This window comes from Electrophorus electricus, unplaced genomic scaffold (assembly GCF_041902795.1).
Source record: "Electrophorus electricus isolate QZ-2024a unplaced genomic scaffold, ASM4190279v1 Scaffold150, whole genome shotgun sequence".
Classification (NCBI taxonomy): Eukaryota; Metazoa; Chordata; class Actinopteri; order Gymnotiformes; family Gymnotidae; genus Electrophorus; species Electrophorus electricus.
This window is the reverse complement of record NW_027658431.1, coordinates 42501-57500: the sequence shown is the minus strand read 5'-3', so window position 1 is coordinate 57500 and position 15000 is coordinate 42501. Positions and strand designations below refer to the sequence as shown.

The 15000-nt window shown below is 52.4% G+C and overlaps 2 non-coding genes across 2 annotated transcripts; both read right to left on the bottom strand.

The window, feature by feature from the left end:
• Nucleotides 1–10: 10 nt before the first annotated feature.
• Nucleotides 11–164, bottom strand: LOC145654734 (5.8S ribosomal RNA). Its single transcript, XR_014120934.1, has one exon. It is a non-coding gene; the product is annotated as a 5.8S ribosomal RNA (ribosomal RNA).
• Nucleotides 165–1046: 882 nt separating this feature from the next.
• On the bottom strand, nucleotides 1047–2885 carry LOC145654730 (18S ribosomal RNA). The gene has a single exon (XR_014120930.1). It is a non-coding gene; the product is annotated as an 18S ribosomal RNA (ribosomal RNA).
• Between the last annotated feature and the right edge of the window lie 12115 nt (nucleotides 2886–15000).

Genomic DNA, 15000 nt, shown 5'->3' with positions numbered 1-15000 from the left:
ATAGGAATAGCGACCCTCAGACAGGCGTAGCCCCGGGATGGACCCGGGGCCGCAATGTGCGTTCGAAATGTCGATGATCAATGTGTCCTGCAATTCACATTAGTTCTCGCAGCTGGCTGCGTTCTTCATCGACGCACGAGCCAAGTGATCCACCGCTAAGAGTTGTACTCTTTTATTTCAGGCTCAGTTTAGGTCTTTCACCACGACTACAAAGACAGGTTTAAAAGGTTTCACCAACCGGTCAGGCGCCCCCGTCTGCGAGTGTTGAAACGGGCGCGGGGTTGCGCTTTGCCCACACGCCCCACGTGGCAGACGAGTCAGTCTTTGAACCGCGGCCCTCCGCGCCCGCCCCGTCCGACCCCTCGAAAGGGGTGGAACTCACGTAGCGTGGGCCAAGCCCTAGGTACCTGCCGGGGGTCCCCCTGAGACTCCTTTCTGAGAGAGAGAAGCAGGGGAACCGGCTGCGCCACCCACCACCACCACGCCCCAGGACGCCGGTGGGCGGACGAACACAGGAAGGGCCATGGCCTGCCCCACGAGGAGCAGCGCTCGCAACCCCCCCCGGAAAGTCCGCTCGTCAGCGAGCAAGGGGACGGGGATGAATGACAAGGACAACAAAATAGGAAAACCCCTCGCGGTGGACGGAGGCAGCGGCCGTGCGAGCGAGAGGGAGGGCGCGGGACGGACCCGTACGACCCGCTCGACTCGCAGGCGCTTCTCCTGCCGGCAAGGTGAGGGGAAACCGGCCTTCGCCCGACGAGCGGGGACGCCGAGTTTTTTGAACGACGCGTCTCTCGCGCTGGAACCCAGAGAATACCGGGGCCTGCGGGGGGGGGGTGCTGAAGGACGACGCGGAGGAAGAGGCGGAGGACGAGGAAGGGGTGGGAGGGACTAGGCTCCTCCTTTATGCCTTCTGTCCAGCCTGACCTGCAAGCGACCACGTGTAACAGCAACCCCGAAGACCCTTTCGACCCTGGGCCCCGACGCGGGGGGACGGCGAAGTCGAGGGGGTCGGGAGAGGAGGCACGCCGGACAGCGTTACCCGTTAATGATCCTTTCGCAGGTTCACCTACGAAAACCTTGTTACGACTTTTACTTCCTCTAGATAGTCAAGTTTGATCGACTTCTCGGCGCTCCGCCAAGGCCCGCGAGGAGCCCCGGCGGGGCCGATCCGAGGACCTCACTAAACCATCCGATCGGTAGTAGCGACGGGCGGTGTGTACAAAGGGCAGGGACTTAATCAACGCGAGCTTATGACCCGCGCTTACTGGGAATTCCTCGTTCATGGGGAATAATTGCAATCCCCAGTCCCCATCACGAATGGGGTTCAGCGGATTACCCGCACCTCTCGGTGTAGGGTAGGCACACGCTGATCCAACCATTGTGGCGCGCGTGCAGCCCCGGACATCTAAGGGCATCACAGACCTGTTATTGCTCCATCTCGCGTGGCTGAACGCCACTTGTCCCTCTAAGAAGTTTGACGCCGACCGCGGAGGGCCGCGTAACTATTTAGCATGCCGGAGTCTCGTTCGTTATCGGAATTAACCAGACAAATCGCTCCACCAACTAAGAACGGCCATGCACCACCACCCACAGAATCGAGAAAGAGCTATCAATCTGTCAATCCTTTCCGTGTCCGGGCCGGGTGAGGTTTCCCGTGTTGAGTCAAATTAAGCCGCAGGCTCCACTCCTGGTGGTGCCCTTCCGTCAATTCCTTTAAGTTTCAGCTTTGCAACCATACTCCCCCCGGAACCCACAGACTCGTGGTTTCCCTCACGCTGCCCGGCGGGTCATGGGAATAACGCCGCCGGATCGCGGGTCGGCATAGTTTACGGTCGGAACTACGACGGTATCTGATCGTCTTCGAACCTCCGACTTTCGTTCTTGATTAATGAAAACATTCTTGGCAAATGCTTTCGCTTTCGTCCGTCTTGCGCCGGTCCAAGAATTTCACCTCTAGCGGCGCAATACGAATGCCCCCGGCCGTCCCTCTTAATCATGGCCCTGGTTCAGGAAACCCACAAAATAGAACCGGAGTCCTATTCCATTATTCCTAGCTCAGGTATTCAGGCGAGAAGCGGGCCCGCTTTGAACACTCTAATTTTTTCAAAGTAAACGCTCCGAGCCCCGTCCGGACACCCAGCCAAGGGCATCCGGGGGGCACCGGGAGACAGGGTCTGAGACAGGCGGTGGCACGCCTCGCGGCGGACCGCCAGCCCACTCCCGACATCCAACTACGAGCTTTTTAACTGCAGCAACTTTAATATACGCTATTGGAGCTGGAATTACCGCGGCTGCTGGCACCAGACTTGCCCTCCAATGGGTCCTCACCCATGGGTTTAGGATACGCTCATTCCGATTACAGGGCCTCGAAAGAGACCTGTATCGTTATTTTTCGTCACTACCTCCCCGTGTCGGGAATGGGTAATTTGCGCGCCTGCTGCCTTCCTTGGATGTGGTAGCCGTTTCTCAGGCTCCCTCTCCGGAATCGAACCCTGATTCCCCGTTACCCGTGGTCACCATGGTAGCCGACTATGGTACCATCGAAAGTTGATAGGGCAGACATTCGAATGAGACGTCGCCGCCGCGGAGGGCGCGCGATCGGCCCGAGGTTATCTAGAGTCACCAAAGCGGCCGGGGGGCCCGAGCCCCCCGGATGGGTTTTGGGTCTGATAAATGCACGCATCCCCCGAAGGGTCAGCGCTCGTTTGCATGTATTAGCTCTAGAATTACCACAGTTATCCGAGTAACGTGTGGAGCGATCAAAGGAACCATAACTGATTTAATGAGCCATTCGCAGTTTCACTGTACCGGCCGTGTGCACTTAGACCTGCATGGCTTAATCTTTGAGACAAGCATATGTTACTGGCAGGATCAACCAGGTAGTTTGCACCGTGGTCTGGGATGAACCACGAGTGACATCCGCCTCCCCTTCCGGGGGCTAGGAAGCAGCGGGTTGTAAGTGCGTGCGCCGTCAGGTCCAGACGCCATACAGGGCTACCCAGGACAGCTTCCGCGGCCAGTGTAAACGTGCTCGCGCACCGCCCTCTGGCCTTCGGACGCCGACCTCTCACCTTGATGCAAAGCTGTCCCATCCGGTCATGCCCGCACCGTACCCCGTCCACCTCCTCCGGAGGTGCGGACGGCCGACTCCAGGTGCTTTCGGCGTTCCCTCTCTTCACGCCGTTTTGATTTTCGTGGGCCGCTGGTGGGGGGACAAGGGAAAGACCTCGTCGAATTCCCTCCCCCCTAGCCTCGCTCAACCTACGTTTCGTGATGTAACCAAGAAGAGTGATTCGTGGGCCCAGGTAGGTTTGAAGAGGAGGCCAACAAAGCAGGGCACTCCCTTCCTCCCAAACCACAGACACCAGTATAGGACAACTGAGTAGACAGACTGGCCGTCTGAGTCTCCCCCAGAGAGTTCTGGGATGGGTTACAAATAACCCCCACCCCCCATCAGAGGCTTGACCCGCTAGAACCAGGGAGGATCTGTCAAAACCGCTCTCCACATCAGAAGTTCTGGATCAGCCGGGGCTGGTCGGCAGACGTCCACCTAAGGCCGTGGCCTAACCCCGTGTGGGGGGATAGCACTCGCACCCGTACACGTGGACACCCGCTCGTCAAATGGCTGGCTCCTCACTTACCGTAGGGGGAATGGTTTGCCTACCCCTGGCGGGTCTGGTACTCCACTCTACCAAACAAGGAAGCAACACACCAATAGACCCCTGCAACACCGGGCAGCTTTGGGCAGTGTCACTACACTCCTCCTTGTTCTTCACGTTCCTTCCGTGGTGATTTTTTTTTTTTTTTCGTGGCCATTGCCGTGCATGGCTTCCCCATCGCTTTGCATGCTCTCCATTGCCTCGTGCTGCTTCACCATTGGTCTCACCTGGAGACCGAAGCCGCTCTCCCAGTAACCCGATGGTACCTGGCCAGAAAACCCCGTGCCCGATTTCATCTAGGACAAGGGCCAAACCACAGACCGTGCCCGTCCAGGGTCAACCCCTGGTCGGACAGGCCTGGTGGGTCGATACCATGGATGTGGCAGGCCGACGAGAATCCACTGGTACATTTACAAACACGCCCACCCTGGTGGCATGGCTGTACGACCCATCGTCGAAGCACGCTGCGGCGGACTGAGCCATTGGATCCAGTTGCCTGGGCGTACACTCAGCCCAACAGACGCACTCGGGTCGGGGAGAGCAAAGCAGACTGTGTGCCTGGATGTGCCCACTTCCATAGGGGAATCGGCATGATGGTTCACTTAACCCGAGGAGGGCTCCCCTCGCGGGATAAGCACCCCCCTCGGGGGATGGGGGGGGGGGGGCATCCAGAGCACACCACTTTCCGGTAGGGGACAGGCGTTTGATCATGTGTCCGAGGGAGAGCTCCCCTTGCCGGCCGAACACCCCTCGGACTCCCCTTGGGCTTCCAGAGAACGCCACTGGATGAATTTAGTGCTTGGACCCCATTGATTCTCTTTGCTCTCCCATATACCCGACGGGACCTATTTGCAAAACCCCGTGCCAACCAGACCTCCAGGAAGGGGGCTGGCGGCTAACCATGCCCAGCAGGGTGCACCCTGGTCGGACACTTTGGGAGGGTCGAGAGCCTGGAAGTGCCACCCGGGGGAGTAATTCTGATTTCCGTTTTAATGCACTCAGGGACAGCCCGAGGACCTCTGTAGTGCACCTGAGGCGGACTGAGCCGTCGGGTCCAGGGGTCTGGAGTTCGGAACCTCCAGGGTTCACCTGGCTGTTCTCTTAGCCCGGCAGGGTGCACCCTGGTCGGACACTTTGGGAGGGTCGAGAGCCTGGATGTGCCACCCCGACGAGTAATGAGTTTTCCCTTCGTATCTCTTCCGGACCAGGTCCGATTCGCACGAAACTCGCTGGGCATGGCCAGGAGCGCCCCCTGCTGCCCACGCCACCGTCCCCGCGCTTCTACTCCCGAGGGCCGAGGAGACAGCGAAGCGTGGGTCGGGTCGCCTGCTTCCAGGGTCTCCCTGGTACTCTCCAGTCTCCCGAGTCCATCGGGTCCGACCTCGTATTTTTAGCCCAGACGGGGAATGAGAAAGGGGCCCCCGACCGCCCGAGGGCGGGCGCTCGCTTCTCAGCCTAGGAACGTCCGATTCCCACGAAACTTTTACGCCAGACGTTCCTGGCAGCGAGCGCGTTCAAAGGTGACCCGCGCTGCTTCTCTCCTCCCAAGGGCCGAAGAGATATTCGTCTTCAAACCCGACCGGCCCTGTGTTTGCCGCCCCGGCGGTTTTAAAAAATCATAGCGTAAAAACGGTGGGTGCGCTTCGCCTGCCGCTTGGACAGCGTTAAACGGCAGCCCCGGCTCTTTCCAAAGGGCCCTCAACCGACTTTCTGCTCCCAAGGAGCCCAGAGATATGAAACCGAAAAATCAAAACCCCGTGCCAACCAGACCTCCAGGAAGGGGGCTGGCGGCTAACCATGCCCGGCAGGGTGCACCCTGGTCGGACGCTTTGGGAGGGTCGAGAGCCTGGATGTGCCACCCCGACGAGTAATGAGTTTTCCCTTCGTATCTCTTCCGGACCAGGTCCGATTCGCACGAAACTCGCTGGGCATGGCCAGGAGCGCCCCCTGCTGCCCACGCCACCGTCCCCGCGCTTCTACTCCCGAGGGCCGAGGAGACAGCGAAGCGTGGGTCGGGTCGCCTGCTTCCAGGGTCTCCCTGGTACTCTCCAGTCTCCCGAGTCCATCGGGTCCGACCTCGTATTTTTAGCCCAGACGGGGAATGAGAAAGGGGCCCCCGACCGCCCGAGGGCGGGCGCTCGCTTCTCAGCCTAGGAACGTCCGATTCCCACGAAACTTTTACGCCAGACGTTCCTGGCAGCGAGCGCGTTCAAAGGTGACCCGCGCTGCTTCTCTCCTCCCAAGGGCCGAAGAGATATTCGTCTTCAAACCCGACCGGCCCTGTGTTTGCCGCCCCGGCGGTTTTAAAAAATCATAGCGTAAAAACGGTGGGTGCGCTTCGCCTGCCGCTTGGACAGCGTTAAACGGCAGCCCCGGCTCTTTCCAAAGGGCCCTCAACCGACTTTCTGCTCCCAAGGAGCCCAGAGATATGAAACCGATAAATCAAAACCCCGTGCCAACCAGACCTCCAGGAAGGGGGCTGGCGGCTAACCATGCCCGGCAGGGTGCACCCTGGTCGGACGCTTTGGGAGGGTCGAGAGCCTGGATGTGCCACCCCGACGAGTAATGAGTTTTCCCTTCGTATCTCTTCCGGACCAGGTCCGATTCGCACGAAACTCGCTGGGCATGGCCAGGAGCGCCCCCTGCTGCCCAGGCCTGGCTCTGGGCCTGGGCACACTTCATTCACTTTGTACCTTTAAATCATACTACTACTACTACTACTACTACCACCAGAATTCCAGGGCCAAGAGGTCACACAGTCATACACAGCAAAGTAGCTCTGGGCCTGGGCACACTTCAAGAAGTTTGTCCCTTTATATAAGCCTAGAAATAGACTTCCAGGCCCAAGAGTTCAAACACATTCATGCCCAGCAAAGTAGCTCTGGGCCTGGGCACACTTCAATCACTTTGTGCCTTTAAATCATACTACTACTACCAGACTTCCAGGCCCAAGAGGTCAAACACAGTCATGCCCAGCAAAGTAGCTCTGGGCCTGGGCACACTTCATTCACTTTGTGCCTTTAAATCATACTACTACTACCACCAGAATTCCAGGGCCAAGAGGTCACACAGTCATACACAGCAAAGTAGCTCTGGGCCTGGGCACACTTCAAGAAGTTTGACCCTTTATATAAGCCTAGAAATAGACTTCCAGAGCCAAGAGGTCAAACACAGTCATGCACAGCAAAGTAGCTCTGGGCCTGGGCACACTTCAAGCACTTTGTGCCTTTAAATCATACTACTACTACTACTACTACTACTACTACTACTACTACTACCAGACTTCCAGGCCCAAGAGTTCAAACACATTCATGCCCAGCAAAGTAGCTCTGGGCCTGGGCACACTTCATTCACTTTGTGCCTTTAAATCATACTACTACTACCACCAGACTTCCAGGGCCAAGAGGTCAACCACAGTCATGCACAGCAAAGTAGCTCTGGGCCTGGGCACACTTCAAGATGTTTGACCCTTTATATAAGCCTAGAAATAGACTTCCAGGCCCAAGAGTTCAAACACATTCATGCCCAGCAAAGTAGCTCTGGGCCTGGGCACACTTCAATCACTTTGTGCCTTTAAATCATACTACTACTACCACCAGACTTCCAGGCCCAAGAGGTCAAACACAGTCATGCCCAGCAAAGTAGCTCTGGGCCTGGGCACACTTCAATCACTTTGTGCCTTTAAATCATACTACTACTACCAGACTTCCAGGCCCAAGAGTTCAAACACATTCATGCCCAGCAAAGTAGCTCTGGGCCTGGGCACACTTCAAGATGTTTGACCCTTTATATAAGCCTAGAAATAGACTTCCAGAGCCAAGAGGTCAAACACAGTCATGCCCAGCAAAGTAGCTCTGGGCCTGGGCACACTTCAATCACTTTGTGCCTTTAAATCATACTACTACTACCAGACTTCCAGGCCCAAGAGTTCAAACACATTCATGCCCAGCAAAGTAGCTCTGGGCCTGGGCACACTTCAAGATGTTTGACCCTGTATATAAGCCTAGAAATAGACTTCCAGAGCCAAGAGGTCAAACACAGTCATGCCCAGCAAAGTAGCTCTGGGCCTGGGCACACTTCATTCACTTTGTGCCTTTAAATCATACTACTACTACCAGACTTCCAGGCCCAAGAGTTCAAACACATTCATGCCCAGCAAAGTAGCTCTGGGCCTGGGCACACTTCAATCACTTTGTGCCTTTAAATCATACTACTACTACCAGACTTCCAGGCCCCAGAGGTCAAACACAGTCATGCCCAGCAAAGTAGCTCTGGGCCTGGGCACACTTCAAGAAGTTTGACCCTTTATATAAGCCTAGAAATAGACTTCCAGAGCCAAGAGGTCAAACACAGTCATGCACAGCAAAGTAGCTCTGGGCCTGGGCACACTTCATTCACTTTGTGCCTTTAAATCATACTACTACTACCACCAGACTTCCAGGCCCAAGAGGTCAAACACATTCATGCCCAGCAAAGTAGCTCTGGGCCTGGGCACACTTCAATCACTTTGTGCCTTTAAATCATACTACTACTACCAGACTTCCAGGCCCAAGAGGTCAAACACAGTCATGCCCAGCAAAGTAGCTCTGGGCCTGGGCACACTTCAATCACTTTGTGCCTTTAAATCATACTACTACTACCAGACTTCCAGGCCCAAGAGTTCAAACACATTCATGCCCAGCAAAGTAGCTCTGGGCCTGGGCACACTTCAAGATGTTTGACCCTGTATATAAGCCTAGAAATAGACTTCCAGAGCCAAGAGGTCAAACACAGTCATGCCCAGCAAAGTAGCTCTGGGCCTGGGCACACTTCATTCACTTTGTGCCTTTAAATCATACTACTACTACCAGACTTCCAGGCCCAAGAGTTCAAACACATTCATGCCCAGCAAAGTAGCTCTGGGCCTGGGCACACTTCAATCACTTTGTGCCTTTAAATCATACTACTACTACCAGACTTCCAGGCCCCAGAGGTCAAACACAGTCATGCCCAGCAAAGTAGCTCTGGGCCTGGGCACACTTCAAGAAGTTTGACCCTTTATATAAGCCTAGAAATAGACTTCCAGAGCCAAGAGGTCAAACACAGTCATGCCCAGCAAAGTAGCTCTGGGCCTGGGCACACTTCATTCACTTTGTACCTTTAAATCATACTACTACTACCAGACTTCCAGGCCCAAGACGTCAAACACAGTCATGCCCAGCAAAGTAGCTCTGGGCCTGGGCACACTTCATTCACTTTGTACCTTTAAATCATACTACTACTACTACTACTACTACTACTACTACTACTACTACTACCAGACTTCCAGGCCCAAGAGTTCAAACACATTCATGCCCAGCAAAGTAGCTCTGGGCCTGGGCTCACTTCAATCACTTTGTGCCTTTAAATCATACTACTACTACCACCAGACTTCCAGGCCCAAGAGGTCAAACACAGTCATGCCCAGCAAAGTAGCTCTGGGCCTGGGCACACTTCAATCACTTTGTGCCTTTAAATCATACTACTACTACCAGACTTCCAGGCCCAAGAGTTCAAACACATTCATGCCCAGCAAAGTAGCTCTGGGCCTGGGCACACTTCAAGATGTTTGACCCTTTATATAAGCCTAGAAATAGACTTCCAGGCCCAAGAGGTCAAACACAGTCATGCCCAGCAAAGTAGCTCTGGGCCTGGGCACACTTCATTCACTTTGTACCTTTAAATCATACTACTACTACTACTACTACTACTACTACTACTACTACTACTACTACCAGACTTCCAGGCCCAAGAGGTCAAACACAGTCATGCCCAGCAAAGTAGCTCTGGGCCTGGGCACACTTCATTCACTTTGTGCCTTTAAATCATACTACTACTACCACCAGAATTCCAGGGCCAAGAGGTCACACAGTCATACACAGCAAAGTAGCTCTGGGCCTGGGCACACTTCAAGAAGTTTGACCCTTTATATAAGCCTAGAAATAGACTTCCAGGCCCAAGAGGTCAAACACAGTCATGCCCAGCAAAGTAGCTCTGGGCCTGGGCACACTTCATTCACTTTGTACCTTTAAATCATACTACTACTACCAGACTTCCAGGCCCAAGACGTCAAACACAGTCATGCCCAGCAAAGTAGCTCTGGGCCTGGGCACACTTCATTCACTTTGTACCTTTAAATCATACTACTACTACTACTACTACTACTACTACCAGACTTCCAGGCCCAAGAGGTCAAACACAGTCATGCCCAGCAAAGTAGCTCTGGGCCTGGGCACACTTCAAGAAGTTTGACCCTTTATATAAGCCTAGAAATAGACTTCCAGAGCCAAGAGGTCAAACACAGTCATGCACAGCAAAGTAGCTCTGGGCCTGGGCACACTTCATTCACTTTGTGCCTTTAAATCATACTACTACTACCACCAGACTTCCAGGCCCAAGAGGTCAAACACATTCATGCCCAGCAAAGTAGCTCTGGGCCTGGGCACACTTCAATCACTTTGTGCCTTTAAATCATACTACTACTACCAGACTTCCAGGCCCAAGAGGTCAAACACAGTCATGCCCAGCAAAGTAGCTCTGGGCCTGGGCACACTTCAATCACTTTGTGCCTTTAAATCATACTACTACTACCAGACTTCCAGGCCCAAGAGTTCAAACACATTCATGCCCAGCAAAGTAGCTCTGGGCCTGGGCACACTTCAATCACTTTGTGCCTTTAAATCATACTACTACTACCAGACTTCCAGGCCCAAGAGTTCAAACACATTCATGCCCAGCAAAGTAGCTCTGGGCCTGGGCACACTTCAAGATGTTTGACCCTTTATATAAGCCTAGAAATAGACTTCCAGAGCCAAGAGGTCAAACACAGTCATGCCCAGCAAAGTAGCTCTGGGCCTGGGCACACTTCATTCACTTTGTGCCTTTAAATCATACTACTACTACCAGACTTCCAGGCCCAAGAGTTCAAACACATTCATGCCCAGCAAAGTAGCTCTGGGCCTGGGCACACTTCAAGATGTTTGACCCTTTATATAAGCCTAGAAATAGACTTCCAGGCCCAAGAGTTCAAACACATTCATGCCCAGCAAAGTAGCTCTGGGCCTGGGCACACTTCAATCACTTTGTGCCTTTAAATCATACTACTACTACCACCAGACTTCCAGGCCCAAGAGGTCAAACACAGTCATGCCCAGCAAAGTAGCTCTGGGCCTGGGCACACTTCAAGAAGTTTGACCCTTTATATAAGCCTAGAAATAGACTTCCAGAGCCAAGAGGTCAAACACAGTCATGCACAGCAAAGTAGCTCTGGGCCTGGGCACACTTCATTCACTTTGTGCCTTTAAATCATACTACTACTACCACCAGACTTCCAGGCCCAAGAGGTCAAACACATTCATGCCCAGCAAAGTAGCTCTGGGCCTGGGCACACTTCAATCACTTTGTGCCTTTAAATCATACTACTACTACCAGACTTCCAGGCCCAAGAGGTCAAACACAGTCATGCCCAGCAAAGTAGCTCTGGGCCTGGGCACACTTCAATCACTTTGTGCCTTTAAATCATACTACTACTACCAGACTTCCAGGCCCAAGAGTTCAAACACATTCATGCCCAGCAAAGTAGCTCTGGGCCTGGGCACACTTCAATCACTTTGTGCCTTTAAATCATACTACTACTACCAGACTTCCAGGCCCAAGAGTTCAAACACATTCATGCCCAGCAAAGTAGCTCTGGGCCTGGGCACACTTCAAGATGTTTGACCCTTTATATAAGCCTAGAAATAGACTTCCAGGCCCAAGAGGTCAAACACAGTCATGCCCAGCAAAGTAGCTCTGGGCCTGGGCACACTTCATTCACTTTGTACCTTTAAATCATACTACTACTACTACTACTACTACTACTACTACTACTACTACCAGACTTCCAGGCCCAAGAGGTCAAACACAGTCATGCCCAGCAAAGTAGCTCTGGGCCTGGGCACACTTCATTCACTTTGTGCCTTTAAATCATACTACTACTACCACCAGAATTCCAGGGCCAAGAGGTCACACAGTCATACACAGCAAAGTAGCTCTGGGCCTGGGCACACTTCAAGAAGTTTGACCCTTTATATAAGCCTAGAAATAGACTTCCAGGCCCAAGAGGTCAAACACAGTCATGCCCAGCAAAGTAGCTCTGGGCCTGGGCACACTTCATTCACTTTGTACCTTTAAATCATACTACTACTACTACTACTACTACTACTACCAGACTTCCAGGCCCAAGAGGTCAAACACAGTCATGCCCAGCAAAGTAGATCTGGGCCTGGGCACACTTCAAGAAGTTTGACCCTTTATATAAGCCTAGAAATAGACTTTCAGGCCCAAGAGGTCAAACACAGTCATGCCCAGCAAAGTAGCTGTGGGCCTGGGCACACTTCATTCACTTTGTACCTTTAAATCATACTACTACTACTACTACTACTACTACTACTACTACTACTACTACTACTACTACTACCAGACTTCCAGGCCCAAGAGGTCAAACACAGTCATGCCCAGCAAAGTAGCTCTGGGCCTGGGCACACTTCAAGAAGTTTGACCCTTTATATAAGCCTAGAAATAGACTTCCAGGCCCAAGAGTTCAAACACATTCATGCCCAGCAAAGTAGCTCTGGGCCTGGGCACACTTCAATCACTTTGTGCCTTTAAATCATACTACTACTACCACCAGACTTCCAGGCCCAAGAGGTCAAACACAGTCATGCCCAGCAAAGTAGCTCTGGGCCTGGGCACACTTCAATCACTTTGTGCCTTTAAATCATACTACTACTACCAGACTTCCAGGCCCAAGAGTTCAAACACATTCATGCCCAGCAAAGTAGCTCTGGGCCTGGGCACACTTCATTCACTTTGTGCCTTTAAATCATACTACTACTACCACCAGACTTCCAGGGCCAAGAGGTCAACCACAGTCATGCACAGCAAAGTAGCTCTGGGCCTGGGCACACTTCAAGATGTTTGACCCTTTATATAAGCCTAGAAATAGACTTCCAGGCCCAAGAGTTCAAACACATTCATGCCCAGCAAAGTAGCTCTGGGCCTGGGCACACTTCAATCACTTTGTGCCTTTAAATCATACTACTACTACCACCAGACTTCCAGGCCCAAGAGGTCAAACACAGTCATGCCCAGCAAAGTAGCTCTGGGCCTGGGCACACTTCAATCACTTTGTGCCTTTAAATCATACTACTACTACCAGACTTCCAGGCCCAAGAGTTCAAACACATTCATGCCCAGCAAAGTAGCTCTGGGCCTGGGCACACTTCAAGATGTTTGACCCTGTATATAAGCCTAGAAATAGACTTCCAGAGCCAAGAGGTCAAACACAGTCATGCCCAGCAAAGTAGCTCTGGGCCTGGGCACACTTCATTCACTTTGTGCCTTTAAATCATACTACTACTACCAGACTTCCAGGCCCAAGAGTTCAAACACATTCATGCCCAGCAAAGTAGCTCTGGGCCTGGGCACACTTCAATCACTTTGAGCCTTTAAATCATACTACTACTACCAGACTTCCAGGCCCCAGAGGTCAAACACAGTCATGCCCAGCAAAGTAGCTCTGGGCCTGGGCACACTTCAAGAAGTTTGACCCTTTATATAAGCCTAGAAATAGACTTCCAGAGCCAAGAGGTCAAACACAGTCATGCACAGCAAAGTAGCTCTGGGCCTGGGCACACTTCATTCACTTTGTGCCTTTAAATCATACTACTACTACCACCAGACTTCCAGGCCCAAGAGGTCAAACACATTCATGCCCAGCAAAGTAGCTCTGGGCCTGGGCACACTTCAATCACTTTGTGCCTTTAAATCATACTACTACTACCAGACTTCCAGGCCCAAGAGGTCAAACACAGTCATGCCCAGCAAAGTAGCTCTGGGCCTGGGCACACTTCAATCACTTTGTGCCTTTAAATCATACTACTACTACCAGACTTCCAGGCCCAAGAGTTCAAACACATTCATGCCCAGCAAAGTAGCTCTGGGCCTGGGCACACTTCAAGATGTTTGACCCTGTATATAAGCCTAGAAATAGACTTCCAGAGCCAAGAGGTCAAACACAGTCATGCCCAGCAAAGTAGCTCTGGGCCTGGGCACACTTCATTCACTTTGTGCCTTTAAATCATACTACTACTACCAGACTTCCAGGCCCAAGAGTTCAAACACATTCATGCCCAGCAAAGTAGCTCTGGGCCTGGGCACACTTCAATCACTTTGTGCCTTTAAATCATACTACTACTACCAGACTTCCAGGCCCCAGAGGTCAAACACAGTCATGCCCAGCAAAGTAGCTCTGGGCCTGGGCACACTTCAAGAAGTTTGACCCTTTATATAAGCCTAGAAATAGACTTCCAGAGCCAAGAGGTCAAACACAGTCATGCCCAGCAAAGTAGCTCTGGGCCTGGGCACACTTCATTCACTTTGTACCTTTAAATCATACTACTACTACCAGACTTCCAGGCCCAAGACGTCAAACACAGTCATGCCCAGCAAAGTAGCTCTGGGCCTGGGCACACTTCATTCACTTTGTACCTTTAAATCATACTACTACTACTACTACTACTACTACTACTACTACTACTACTACTACCAGACTTCCAGGCCCAAGAGTTCAAACACATTCATGCCCAGCAAAGTAGCTCTGGGCCTGGGCACACTTCAATCACTTTGTGCCTTTAAATCATACTACTACTACCACCAGACTTCCAGGCCCAAGAGGTCAAACACAGTCATGCCCAGCAAAGTAGCTCTGGGCCTGGGCACACTTCAATCACTTTGTGCCTTTAAATCATACTACTACTACCAGACTTCCAGGCCCAAGAGTTCAAACACATTCATGCCCAGCAAAGTAGCTCTGGGCCTGGGCACACTTCAATCACTTTGTGCCTTTAAATCATACTACTACTACTACCACCAGACTTCCAGACCCAAGAGGTCAAACACAGTCATGCCCAGCAAAGTAGCTCTGGGCCTGGGCACACTTCAAGAAGTTTGACCCTTTATATAAGCCTAGAAATAGACTTCCAGGCCCAAGAGGTCAAACACAGTCATGCCCAGCAAAGTAGCTCTGGGCCTGGGCACACTTCATTCACTTTGTACCTTTAAATCATACTACTACTACTACTACTACTACTACTACTACTACTACTACCAGACTTCCAGGCCCAAGAGGTCAAACACAGTCATGCCCAGCAAAGTAGCTCTGGGCCTGGGCACACTTCATTCACTTTGTGCCTTTAAATCATACTACTACTACCACCAGAATTCCAGGGCCAAGAGGTCACACAGTCATACACAGCAAAGTAGCTCTGGGCCTGGGCAC